Genomic DNA, 13303 nt, shown 5'->3' on the forward strand with positions numbered 1-13303 from the left:
CTATAGAACTTCTTGTTGATGTAGTTAGTGTTCCATTTAGAAAAAGAACAAAAATCCAAAATATAACTGGCCCTCACAGAGCATGATTTGTAACAAGGTTGCAATATTTTAACAACTATTTGACAATTAATAATATAATTTTTATTTCAAATACTAAAGGTATGTTTTGATTATCAATTAATCTAACAGTGTATATAAAATCAATGTGGGACTACAACATAAGGTGCTTTTCTAGTTATCAAAATATCCTGATGTTATTTCTGATGAGTGTCATGAATTAACTTAAAATAGTTCAATGAGTAAAAACATGATTTTTTATATGAAACTATAGAAAAATGTACAATGGGCTTCTATTTGAAAAAGACAAACAGGTCCTTCATTATGTTTAATTATATTAGGATGATAAAGAGCAATGATACATTTATTAAATTAGATACACATAAAGAGCGTAAAGTATAGAATTAGAATTTTTGAAAAAGCAAAGTAAACAAGAATAAAATAATAATTGTAATTCGATATTGATATTTCCATTTGTGTCATTCATAAAACCCAAATTCGGCATAAAGAGTAAACAAAATAACCAGCTCAAGTTTAAAGTAGATTTATTTTTATAATCTTTATTTTTGTTGATTTATTTCACGTTGAACAACAAGATTTATTTTTTCTAAATATTTATTCAGCATGTTCTAGAAACATCTTACGTCAGTAACGTCATCAATGTAGACGCTGAACTGAGCAGATAAAGTCGTCCATCTGAGCCGCCGCGCTTCAGTCTTTCCTCCTCGTCCCAGAGAGACGTCGTCTTTCTCGACCATTTCTATTTGACGACATACAAACACTGGTAAGTCGTTTTTATTTATTACAGCACGTCACCTAAAGACACTGCTTGCTTGTATGTTTTTGTGTTGGTCAGTTTCTGGCACTTTTAACGGAATTTGATGCTTGGTGCTCATGTAATGACGAGCTTAACTTTAATACTCTTGATTTGTAAACTGAACGATAATTATTTTAATCGCTGTAGTATATTAACATCAGTTTGATTTGGAACGGTCTTTTTATACCGACCCATAAGCGTGTGCTGAGGAGGATGCAGGGAGGGACTGTAACGTTCCAGAAGGTTCTGGAACTAAGCCGTTAAGCTAATGCTTGTCTACCAACTTCCGGTTGGAGTTTTTCAAAGTTCAGGGGCTCAGTGCAGGACGGTGTGACCATAAAACGAGCAGCTGATGGTAATTGAGCTAATATGGTCTTCAATATAGTAACTTTATTATTATTATCATTATTATTATTATTATTGTTATTATTATTATTATTATTCGTAGTAGTAGTAGTAGTTTATTTGGTAATTTCATTCCATTAAACAAAACATTTCCAATATTTTGTGTACAGTACGACCGAAATGGTTTAGGTTGAAGTTATTACTTATTATGCCTAACCCTGTTTACAGACTTCCACGAGACAAAAACACAAAGATTTATAATAAACAATTTCAAGTGTCCAACAGAAGAGAAATACACACATATTTAGAATCATTATTTTAACATAAATTTAATAAATTTCTGGTTACATGTGACGGTTACCTAAATGTGCAGTAAGCGTAAATGTCATTTTTTTGTTTTTGTTTTAAAGCTACTTCATCTCCGCAGTCACGTGGTTGCTTTTGTGTTTCCTTGTAACAATTTCCGTATTTGACCGATTGGAACAATAAAGTGATAGCTTGAGTTCATCTTTTTTTTTTTTGTGGAAAAAAATGTGTGTAAAGGTGCTTTTAAAGTAACATTAACACTGATTTAGATGTCAACTTTCTGTCACATGCTATTGTCAGTGTTACTATACTGGTACTAAACACTTGACTACTGTAAACGGATTTGGTGCAGTATGAAGGTTTTTAGTAGCATAAAAAATTGATTGCGTGGAACAAGATGAAACTGAATAAAGCAACAAAATCACAATGTATTGAGTTATACTAACTTAATTTTTTTCTCTTTCTTTTCTCAGTAATCATGTCTAAGGGACCAGCAGTTGGGATTGATCTGGGGACCACCTATTCCTGTGTCGGTGTGTTTCAACATGGAAAAGTGGAAATCATTGCCAACGACCAGGGAAACAGGACCACTCCCAGCTACGTGGCCTTCACTGACACTGAAAGATTGATCGGCGATGCGGCAAAAAATCAAGTAGCAATGAATCCCACCAACACCGTTTTTGGTAAGGAAGTCATTCATCTAGTTATGTAACATTGATGCTGGCTTCTGTACTTTTTGTGGAAGTAAAATATATGCCGTATTTTTGCTAAAAAAAATTTGTTTGTGGGATCAAAATCTGTGAAATTAGTGACAACCAATGTTATGTCATTATAATTGAAATGGCATAATTAAATAATAACATAATTATAATTGTAACTGAAAAAATGTGTTGCTGTTGTAATTAAGTTCAGAATATTAACTTTATAATTGTAATGGAAATTCTATATGAACTTAATTACAATTTAATTAAACACAAAACTGGGAACCATCTTTCATTTACATGGTTTACACATACATAATTAATAAAGATTCAAATGAGTTTCATATAAAGTTTAACTGTCATTTCTCACAAGGATAATTTTACCATTAAAGAGGAGTTTAGTGACAAAAAGAAGGCTCAAACGCCCAAATCAAAAATATTAAAACCAATATTTTCATGCATAAGGAAGCCCAACCAGGTAACCAAGAGATGGGAAAAAAAGAAATTGGATGATCATTTTTTGTGTGTTTATTTTACAGCCTCTTTAAGACAGGGCTCGACACTGCAACCAAATTGGTCGCATATGCGACTACTTTTTCAGTGTGTGCCAGTGAAATTTTCATCTGGTCGCATCTGTGCGAGTGTGTAGGATGACCTTATTTGGTCATCTGCAACCTTCGGCTCTGGAGCCAAATATGGCTCTTTGACTTTTTTCCAATGGCCCCGTATAGCTTTAAAACAACTATTGAAATAGAGTTATATTTTTACAAAAGCTATGAATGCCAAAAAAATTAATACATAATTAGGGATGCACCAAAGCGTAAATAGCCTAGAATACGTTTTTAGACATGTTTTTTTTAAAGAAAGTAAATGTTTATTGAATAGTCAGACATTTTTTAGATATTCCGGTAGCCTTTGCTTTAAAAAAAAAAGAGCACAACAAAGTTTTACATTTATATCAGCCCTTCAAATAAAACAAAACATGCATTCCAAAAAAAAACTAAAATGCATTAAAGGGGAGGTGTGATGAAAAAATCACTTTATAATGGTTTTTCTACAGTGATATACATCCCTTTAGCCTCATTCAGAGGGACAAAGTTGAAAAAGTTCTGTTTCCTCCCTCCCTTGTTATTTTACATTTTGTAAAAAGTCAGCTCCAAACGGGCGAGTTGGATTTTTCCCACGTTGGCAGGTGATGTCACCTAACACGCCTCCTAGACACTGAAATCTGAAAACATTTACCAAATCTATCTCGAATCATTGTCTATCTTTACTTCATACAAAACTTTGTTACGCCAAAAGGGTGCGACCAAATTCAGTGCCACCTCTGGAAAAGTTTGCGTAGAGCCCTGTAAGACGAGGGTCAAAACTGACCTCTATCATAAGAGATGCTAACACAAGATGAAGATTACTTTTTGTGGGCTTATTTCTAAAAAGTCCCGTCATGCTATTTTTCACCCATCACCATTTGTTCTAAGAACCCCAAAAACAGTATTTGAGGTTTTAGCTGATCAACTCTACACAAACAGGCTGATTTGCGACCTACTTTTGAATATTCATAAGTGGGCGTGTCTATAGACGAGACAATGAATTCCTCCTTACAGGAAGGTGACGTAGGACCAAAGGACGACCCGCCCTCCTCCCACCCACTATGTAGATCATGCTGCTTTATAAACACGAGACAGAGCGTGGGGGCGGGGCGTTCACCGGTACATACATAGACTGTAGAAAATACATACTTGGCACTACGCGAAGGACGCTGAAATGCTCACCTTTGTGGCATCTGTTTACGTGTCAATCACGGCAGAGAGCTTCCTGGAGGCGTGGCTTCTCCAGCTCAGTGGTGTCAAATTAGTCATCAAAGTGGGAACGCGTCATCAAATTGGAGCGAGGTGTTTGTGCTCACCCTGCAGTAAGAAAGGAGCAAATCACCCTCTAACTAACGATTGAGGGAATCAATAAAAAAACACTTTGGGCATGTGTATGAAGCCATAATAACACTTTATGATGTTTAAAGCACAGAAAAGTTAATTTAGTGTAAATTGGGCCCTTTAAAGGCTCAGTAATTGTGATTATTTGTAATTTAACTTTAGTAATTATTGGCAAAATAATGTCAATTGTTTAAAAAAAACAAAAAAAAATCCATGCATGTACAAGGAGTTAAAGCTGCAATTAGAATCCTCTCTCTGCTCCATTTTAAAACCAAAACCGAACCTCCCTTACTGGTGTATTTTCTGAACACTCTTAGCGACTTTTTTCTCAATATAGACTAGTGACAAATGTATGGACTTACTTACTGTACGGTATTACTGCCCAAGTCTGGTTGTAATTTAAAGGACACACACACTGTTCCCTGGTCATCACGTCACTGGAGCGATGAAGTGACTGCAGTTGCTACAGTCGCGTTCGGTGTGAACGCACCTTTATAAGTGTTGATGTGTCTCATGAGCTACGGTTTGTATGAGCGACACCAACTTGTAAAAAGAGCAGGGCTCGTGCACGCTCTCTCGCACTCGTTTAATAGGTGTTCTCTCTTGGGAGCAGGGAGAGTGTTGCGCATGTGCATTTTTCAAAAAATGGAAAGGGCGTTTCTTTTCTAAACTTTGGGAAAATCTTCCTCTATACCTTTAACATGGATAATTGAAAACCTAATTGTAATGGAAAAATGTAATTGACCCAACTCTGCATATCCTGCTTCCATTTGTATTTTCAACCAGGGGGTTAAAAAAAGACACATGGGTAATTTTTCTTTTGATTTCTCATTTTCTTTCGTGACTTTGTTCACGCAGATGCCAAACGACTGATTGGCCGCAGATTCGATGATGGCGTGGTCCAGTCAGACATGAAGCACTGGCCCTTTATGGTCATCAACGACAGCACCCGCCCTAAAGTTCAGGTCGAGTACAAAGGAGAGAGCAAGTCTTTCTACCCAGAAGAGATCTCCTCCATGGTGCTGACAAAGATGAAGGAGATCGCTGAAGCCTACCTCGGAAAGGTGAGCTCTACTAATAACAAAACATTTTTAATATAAAACTGTTCCTACCACTAACCTGGGTGTGATTTATTCCCACAGACTGTTAACAACGCCGTCATCACTGTTCCGGCTTACTTCAATGATTCCCAACGCCAGGCCACCAAAGATGCTGGAACCATCTCTGGCCTCAACGTTCTAAGAATCATCAACGAACCCACGGCTGCTGCCATTGCCTACGGGCTGGACAAAAAGGTGTGTGTGGGGATCCTTGGTTTGGTAACAAAGCTGCTCGATTAATAAAAAAAAGAAAAAATAACCGCATTATTTTAGCCATAATTGAAATCACAATTATTTAAACATCTATTTGTCAATCAAAAAGTTACTAAGAAAATACAAGTTATATTGTTTAAACATAAATAGTTTCTTTTTTTTAGCAAATAAAAAATAGGTATCTATATTAATTGTTTTTCTCAATTATGATTTTGTAATCGTTGAGCGTAACCGAATATTATATAATATAATATCTATATTTGCACAGCCTTATTACATAATAATATTTTTAAGGTTGGAGCAGAGAGGAACGTTCTCATCTTCGATCTCGGCGGTGGAACCTTCGACGTGTCCATTCTGACCATTGAAGACGGCATCTTTGAGGTGAAGTCCACAGCTGGAGACACTCATCTGGGTGGAGAGGACTTCGACAACCGCATGGTCAACCACTTCATCGCAGAGTTCAAGCGGAAGTACAAGAAGGACATCAGCGACAACAAGAGGGCCGTGCGACGTCTGCGCACCGCGTGTGAACGGGCGAAGCGTACGCTGTCCTCCAGCACCCAGGCCAGCATCGAGATCGACTCTCTGTACGAGGGCGTCGACTTCTACACCTCCATCACCAGGGCTCGCTTTGAGGAGCTCAACGCTGACCTGTTCCGTGGCACGTTGGACCCTGTGGAGAAGTCTCTCCGCGATGCAAAGATGGACAAAGGACAGATCCATGACATCGTCCTGGTGGGCGGTTCCACTCGTATCCCCAAGATCCAGAAACTGCTGCAAGACTTCTTCAATGGAAAGGAGCTCAACAAGAGCATCAACCCAGATGAAGCTGTGGCCTACGGAGCTGGTGAGGGTGCAGCTCTACATAAAAACTTTTAAAGCTAAAGATATGATGCTAATGTTGTGTTTTATTTATTTTCTTCCAGCTGTCCAGGCTGCCATCCTGTGTGGTGACAAGTCTGAGAACGTGCAAGACCTGCTGCTTCTGGATGTGACGCCTCTGTCTCTGGGTATCGAGACCGCTGGAGGTGTCATGACTGTCCTGATCAAACGTAACACCACCATCCCCACCAAGCAGACCCAGACCTTCACCACCTACTCCGATAATCAACCTGGGGTGCTCATTCAGGTGAGGGCCTTAGTGTTTCTGAACATTCAGAGAAGCTCATTTGTTGCAGCTATTGACCAGAGAAAGATTTCTGATATATTTTACTCAAATTGAAGTACTGTTACTTAACTCACTCACTGCCATTGACGCATATATGCATCAATTGGTTTTTCCGGCTGCTGTTGCGAGGAGACAGTCCTCCCGTGAATATCGAACTTGGCCTATAATGTAGTGTGATGTAGTGTGATGTAGTGACCAACTGGCGGCAGCAGCGCACCTTTGGATGAGAGAGTAGCATTGATCAGCAGATGCAAAGAGAAAGAGGAAAGGAGAGAGACGGGCTGAAAATAATCTTGGTGGACGGCCAGAAATAAACAAAAAAAACAAAATTCAATTCTTACCTAGATAGCAAAATAAAAATAATTTTGTCGTTAAAAGTTTTGTTTCTATAAATTTATAGATGGAAACCAATGTTGAGGTGTCCCTAATGCAAAAAAAAAAAAAAAAAAAATAGCTTCAAATTCATTGACAAGTTTTTTCAGGAAAAGCTGTTTTTCTCAGCTTTATGGTCAGAAACTGGCAATTTGTGTGAAACTTGCCTGTGTTCAACTGCTGATTACAGAAGAACAAAACAAGCTAAAACATTTGTTTTTTCTGATAAAAGTAGAGACTTTAATCTTTCACAATCTGGTGTCAGATTTCAGATTGTCATAGTACAAAATATTCTGTGGGTCCTTAAAAATCAGTCAAAATGCTCTAAAATGGCTGGCACTGAATGAGTTAATTTAAATATGGTAGTATAAAATGCTTAACCAATAAGAAGTGGCTAAAATGGAGGGATGTTAAAGGTAATATGTACAGTAGGTGGCGAAATGCACCTATTCAATTTGGTTGCAAAATGCCAATAACAAAGAAACAAAAAGAGAAACAGTTCAAATAAATGGTACTTAAAGTGAAAGTTACTTCGTACTTTAGCCAACACATTTGTTTTTGACAATAAATCTTGCCACAGTTGGTTAACATCTCATATATAAACTTAAAAAAGGAAGAGCTTAATTTATTTTTTACAAAGACATCAAAAAAAAAAATCAACGTCTTAAGTAAAGCTACATTTATGAACTCTAAAACTTACCAAGATGGTGCCGCGGATGGTTGCCTCGATACTGCGCTCTCTCGTAGTTGTTGTGTTTTTCTTCTTTTTTGTAGTTTCTTGCTCCCTTTCTCTGGTCTCTTTCACCAGAGAAGAACTAATAAACGTAGGACAGTCCTCTGCTGATCTGTTTTCACCGGTTCTCATTGAACCAGAAAGTTATGCGGAGATTCTCACCGGAGTTTTTTCATAAACTGTAAACCGTTTTATTCTCCGCGGGAGTTCTCCTCGTTTGTTATGGTCGGTGTTTACATCCCACCTCAGGCTAGCATAACAGAGGCGTTACAGCACCTGGCCGACCAGATAGCAGACGTGGAGAAAAAACATCCAGACTCTTTGCTTATCATTCTCGGAGATTTTAACAGAGCAAATCTAACCCACGAACTCCCTAAATACAGACAACATATAAAGTGCCCCACCAGGGGTGCTAACACACTGGACCACTGCTACACTGTAATAAGGGATTCATATCACTCTGTTCCCCGTACAGCTTTGGGGCTCTCTGATCACTGTCTGATTCACCTCATCCCGACCTACAGGCATAAGTTTAAATCTGCTAAACCTGTAGTAAGGACTGTTAAGAGGTGGACAGAGGAGTCAAAGCAGGAGTTACAGGACTGCTTTGACTGCACTGATTGGAGTGTTTTAGAAGCTGCATCAGACAACCTAGATGAACTGACTGACACTGTGACATCTTACATCAGCTTCTGTGAGGACATGTGTGTGCAGACCAAGACTTTCTGCACATACAACAACAACAAACCCTGGTTCACACCTCAACTTAGGATGCTGCGTCAGGCTAAGGAGGAAGCCTACTCGAGTGGGGACTGGGTCCTGTTTAAGCAGGCTAACTACACACTAACCAAGGAGACCAGAGTAGCCAAGAGGTGCTACACTGAGAAGCTAAAACAAAGCTTCTCAAACAAAGTCCCTTCAGAAGTGTGGAAAGGCCTGCTTGAGGTTACCAACTACAGGAATCCCTCCCCCCACATCACTGCAGACCCCTCACACCCTGCACACAATCTGTATAAACTCCTCCCCTCCGGCAGACGCTACAGATCACTGTACGCCAAAACTACCCGCCATAAAAACAGTTTCTTCCCCCAGGCTGTCATTCTGATCAACGCTAAACAGTCATAGAGTGTCAGACCTGTTTCTGTTACTGTGAAATAACCTGGAACTAAACATAACAACCCTGGATTAACCTGTCACTGAGAATGTTCATGGACATAATTTTTTCATTTAAATGTTCACCTGCACTACTGCACTATTATCTTATTATTATTATTGTATTTTTATTTTATTTCATTATTATTATTATTATTTTTATTATTATTACTATTATTATTATCTTGTTATTTTTATTTAGTTTGCACATATTTGTCTAACTACTCTTATATTTATGTTTATACTTCTTTTTTTATTTATTTTTATTTATTCTAGTTGATTGTTATTATTTAATGTTACACTATCTGAGAGAGCACAGGTCACCAAAACAAATTCCTCGTGTGTATTCATACACTCTTGGTCAATAAAGTTGATTCTGATTCTGAAATAACAATCATTCACTGTTTTGGTGCCATGTATTATGTTTAATCTGATGTATTTGATTGTTCACTTAATTTTTTGTAGTTTGTAGAAATGTAACAAATAACTTTGAACTCGGCTCATTTGTTGCATCTATTGACACGTCTTTGGTTCTAAACAGGTGTATGAAGGAGAGCGTGCCATGACCAAGGACAACAACCTGCTGGGAAAGTTTGAGCTCACTGGTATTCCTCCTGCACCACGTGGCGTTCCTCAGATCGAGGTGACCTTTGACATTGATGCTAACGGCATCATGAATGTTTCTGCTGTCGACAAAAGCACCGGAAAGGAAAACAAGATCACCATCACCAACGACAAAGGTACGTTCTGTTACTTTAACAGTCATTCATTTTTATTTTGTGAGATCGTGACTAAAAGTCTCTTAAAATGTCAGGTCGCCTCAGTAAGGAGGACATTGAGCGCATGGTCCAGGAAGCTGAGCAGTACAAGGCTGAGGATGACGTGCAGCGTGACAAGGTCTCTGCTAAGAACGGCCTGGAGTCGTACGCCTTCAACATGAAGTCCACCGTGGAGGACGAGAAGCTGGCTGGAAAGATCAGTGATGAAGACAAGCAGAAGATCCTCGACAAATGCAACGAGGTCATCAGCTGGCTCGACAAAAACCAGGTGCGTTTCTTTATTTTTTAAACTAAGAACAATCGTTCCGGTTCTTGAATGTAACAATGATGTGATTTCTAGACGGCCGAGAAGGACGAGTATGAACACCAGCAGAAGGAGCTGGAGAAGGTGTGTAACCCCATCATCACTAAGCTGTACCAGAGTGCTGGGGGCATGCCTGGTGGGATGCCAGAAGGAATGCCTGGAGGCTTCCCTGGAGCTGGTGGAGCTGCCCCTGGTGGTGGTGGATCATCTGGACCCACCATTGAGGAGGTCGATTAAAGCATTCCATCGTTTGAAAACCTAAAGTTCACAATCAAAGTCCAGAGTTGTCCTCGTACTTTATGTTCAAGCACTTCATGTTAATGTGCACCGGGATCACATTTGTGTTTTCGGATTAAGTTTGTGGTTCTTACAATACCTATTACTTTTATTTTTTGAGCTAATTTGGTCCAAATTAACCAAAAAAAAAGTTAATAAGCTACTTACCCCAAATGAGAAAATGACTGTTTTCGGGCCAGATGTGTTAGATATGGACCTATTTGGATGGCACGACAACAATTTCTAAACCTATATTTGCGCTAAAATTGGACCGATTTTGACGGTCTAAAAAACCCAATTTCAATGACTGAGGGCTAAAATTGGACTACTTCGGACAGTCTAATAATAATCGAATTTCTACGTTGGGTGTTTGTTGGGGTTGTTTCTTATGTTGAACAATTCATTGCTATTGTTATGTGGTGGCTTAATTTGGACTCTTTCGGGGGCAAAAAAAAAATCCTGTTTGGGATTTATATATGTTATTATCCATCGACTAACGATACAGCTGGTAAAATATATTCAACACATCACCATTTGTAATGTAATCCACACATGCAAAGAAATCAAACCATAGATGTCCATAATCTAAGTTATGTGTCACAATGTGAAATGAGACAAGGAAGAAAAGGGAATTGCATGGAAAGACAAGACAGCAGCTGAAACCAAGCAGTAATTAGAAAGCAATTAGTGCTAATTCACACCAGGTCCAACTGATGGGAACTAATGACCAAAGTGTTAAACAGGAAACATCTCATAATGGCTTAAACACTATTGTTGCTAAACACACTGAGGTCATTGGTTTCAGAAGCATTTTGTAATCTTCTGAACGTTCTGATGGGACCATGATCTGGAAGTGAAAAGAACGTCATTAACCGTAAATAGGCCACAATGTGTAAAGTTTTTGACTTTATAAGCAAAATAATTTCCCATTTCAGATGTGGAAAAAACGACACTGAACGTTGACGTACGTGTCGCGCAATGAAGGAAGAAAATTATGAAAGTAACAGAAGTCAGAAGATTAATGAAATTCTTGCCACACAGTCCTTGGACCAAAATAAATCTAACATTAGAGAATTCAAACTTGGAAAAATGGTTAAATGTTAAAAAAACAAAGTAAGCTGTTCCTCTTCCCTTTGTATGTCCAATCACAGTGAACTTGGTGATCTGAAGATTTCAATAAAACATTTACATGTTCAAAACAAAGTAGAAAGAAGTCTGATTTAATTCTACTTTTTATATACACACACATCTATATACATAAGCAATGCAGTAATATAAATTAATAAAGGTGGAGACTTCACTTACATTGTACATAAAACAAAATTTGATATATTGCTATACCCGTAACAAAGTTACCATATCTTTATATCGTGATTATCTTATCAATCCAAAAATTGTCCAAAACTATTTTTTTTAATGAATAATGAAAAAAACACTATTTAATTGCGCTATCATGAAATTCCCAGTCACTAGATGTCAGTGAATGCACCATCAGACCTTGTTAAATGACTGATGTGTACATTACTTTAATAAAACATACTGAGTACCTTTATAGATGTATGTGATTACTTTTATTTTTTAAAGAAGTTAAGAACTGATCAGAATCTGTTGTAGAAGCAAAAGGTAAACATTTTTAAACAATGTAATCTGACAGTTTGATACACATACCACTTGTTGTTGATATTGGTACTCAATTATATATATATATGGTTTGATATTGGGATGTATTGTGATATGCAAATTAATGGCAATGCACACCCCTAATATCTTTTCAATTATATTATTACATATTCTTACTATGTTTTTATAATATACACATAGCTCAACACAGACAAGAAAAAGATCCAGACCAGAATCAGACATCATTACTGCCCTCAGCTTTGTGTTTGTGTTAAATCTGTTATATTTTTTAAAGTTGCTCATGTTTTTACTGAAACAGTTTCCTCATGTTGGTCATGGCTCAGAAATGTTGGGTAAGGGGGACTTAAAAAAATCTGTAATTACAAATTAACAAATACATGAATGAATAGATAAATGCTGAATTAAATGAATAATTCTATACTTCAATCAGTAAATAATTGCAAAAATAAATACATAAATGAATGAATAAATAATTAAATTCTTATTTTTTTATGCCACATTGATGATCACATAGATGAAATCAATCCTGCTTCAATGTTTATTTAGGACCAAATGAACATATGACACAGAAATAAATAAATGTGAAAATGCAATTTTATATGTATGTGTGTGTGTGTAGAATATTACAAATATATGAATAAATACGTATAAAAAGCATGAATAATATGGAAAGCAATACATGTAAAAATATGGTATTAAAGATGAGTATAATTTAATTATTCATTGAATTCATTATTTATTTATTTGCAATTGTCATGGTTTTGTCCTTCATACATGTGGACGTTACTCTGACTCGTTCTGTTCTAGAACATGTGGATGATTGAATGGAAACAGTCGTTATTCCCTGATGGAATATGAAGGTGGTGCGTTCACTAACTGATGTTTATATAATAGCTGCTCCACATAGACTCAGGCTTGGTTACAGGTGGAGATAAACAGTCCCCAGCATGACACCATTAGCACAGCGTTGTTTTTTAACCAGCATCACCACCAGGTCAGCGGTTCCCAAACAGGGGTACGTGTACACCTAGGGGTACAGGAGCACATTGCAGCGGGTACTCGGAAAGATTTAACAATTAATTTGAAAATAATAGGAAATATTCCTTGTTCCTTTTTAGGATATATTATTGCTCTATAAAATAATGCATTTTCTTATAATTTGTTTAAACAGGATTATTTTATGCTGTTGAGGCCATTTTCTCACAGTTATAAAAATAGGAGACAATAATTAGCTACATTATAAAAAGGAGACTGTATTTACTACTATTAAAGTATTCACATTTTAAATAAATTCCACATTAAATTTCACTTATTGTTTTGAATTTGGGAACCAATGTTATAAACACATTTAGAGGTTTAGGAGAGCCTGCTGTTCCAGAAATGAAAAAGCATAAGAAATTATAGA

The 13303-nt window shown here is 37.2% G+C and overlaps 1 pseudogene; it reads left to right on the top strand.

The window, feature by feature from the left end:
* Positions 1–697: 697 nt before the first annotated feature.
* LOC114475268 (heat shock cognate 71 kDa protein-like) lies at positions 698–10258 on the top strand (annotated as a pseudogene).
* Positions 10259–13303: the final 3045 nt, after the last annotated feature.

This window comes from Gouania willdenowi, chromosome 14 (genome assembly GCF_900634775.1).
Source record: "Gouania willdenowi chromosome 14, fGouWil2.1, whole genome shotgun sequence".
NCBI lineage: Eukaryota > Metazoa > Chordata > Actinopteri > Blenniiformes > Gobiesocidae > Gouania > Gouania willdenowi.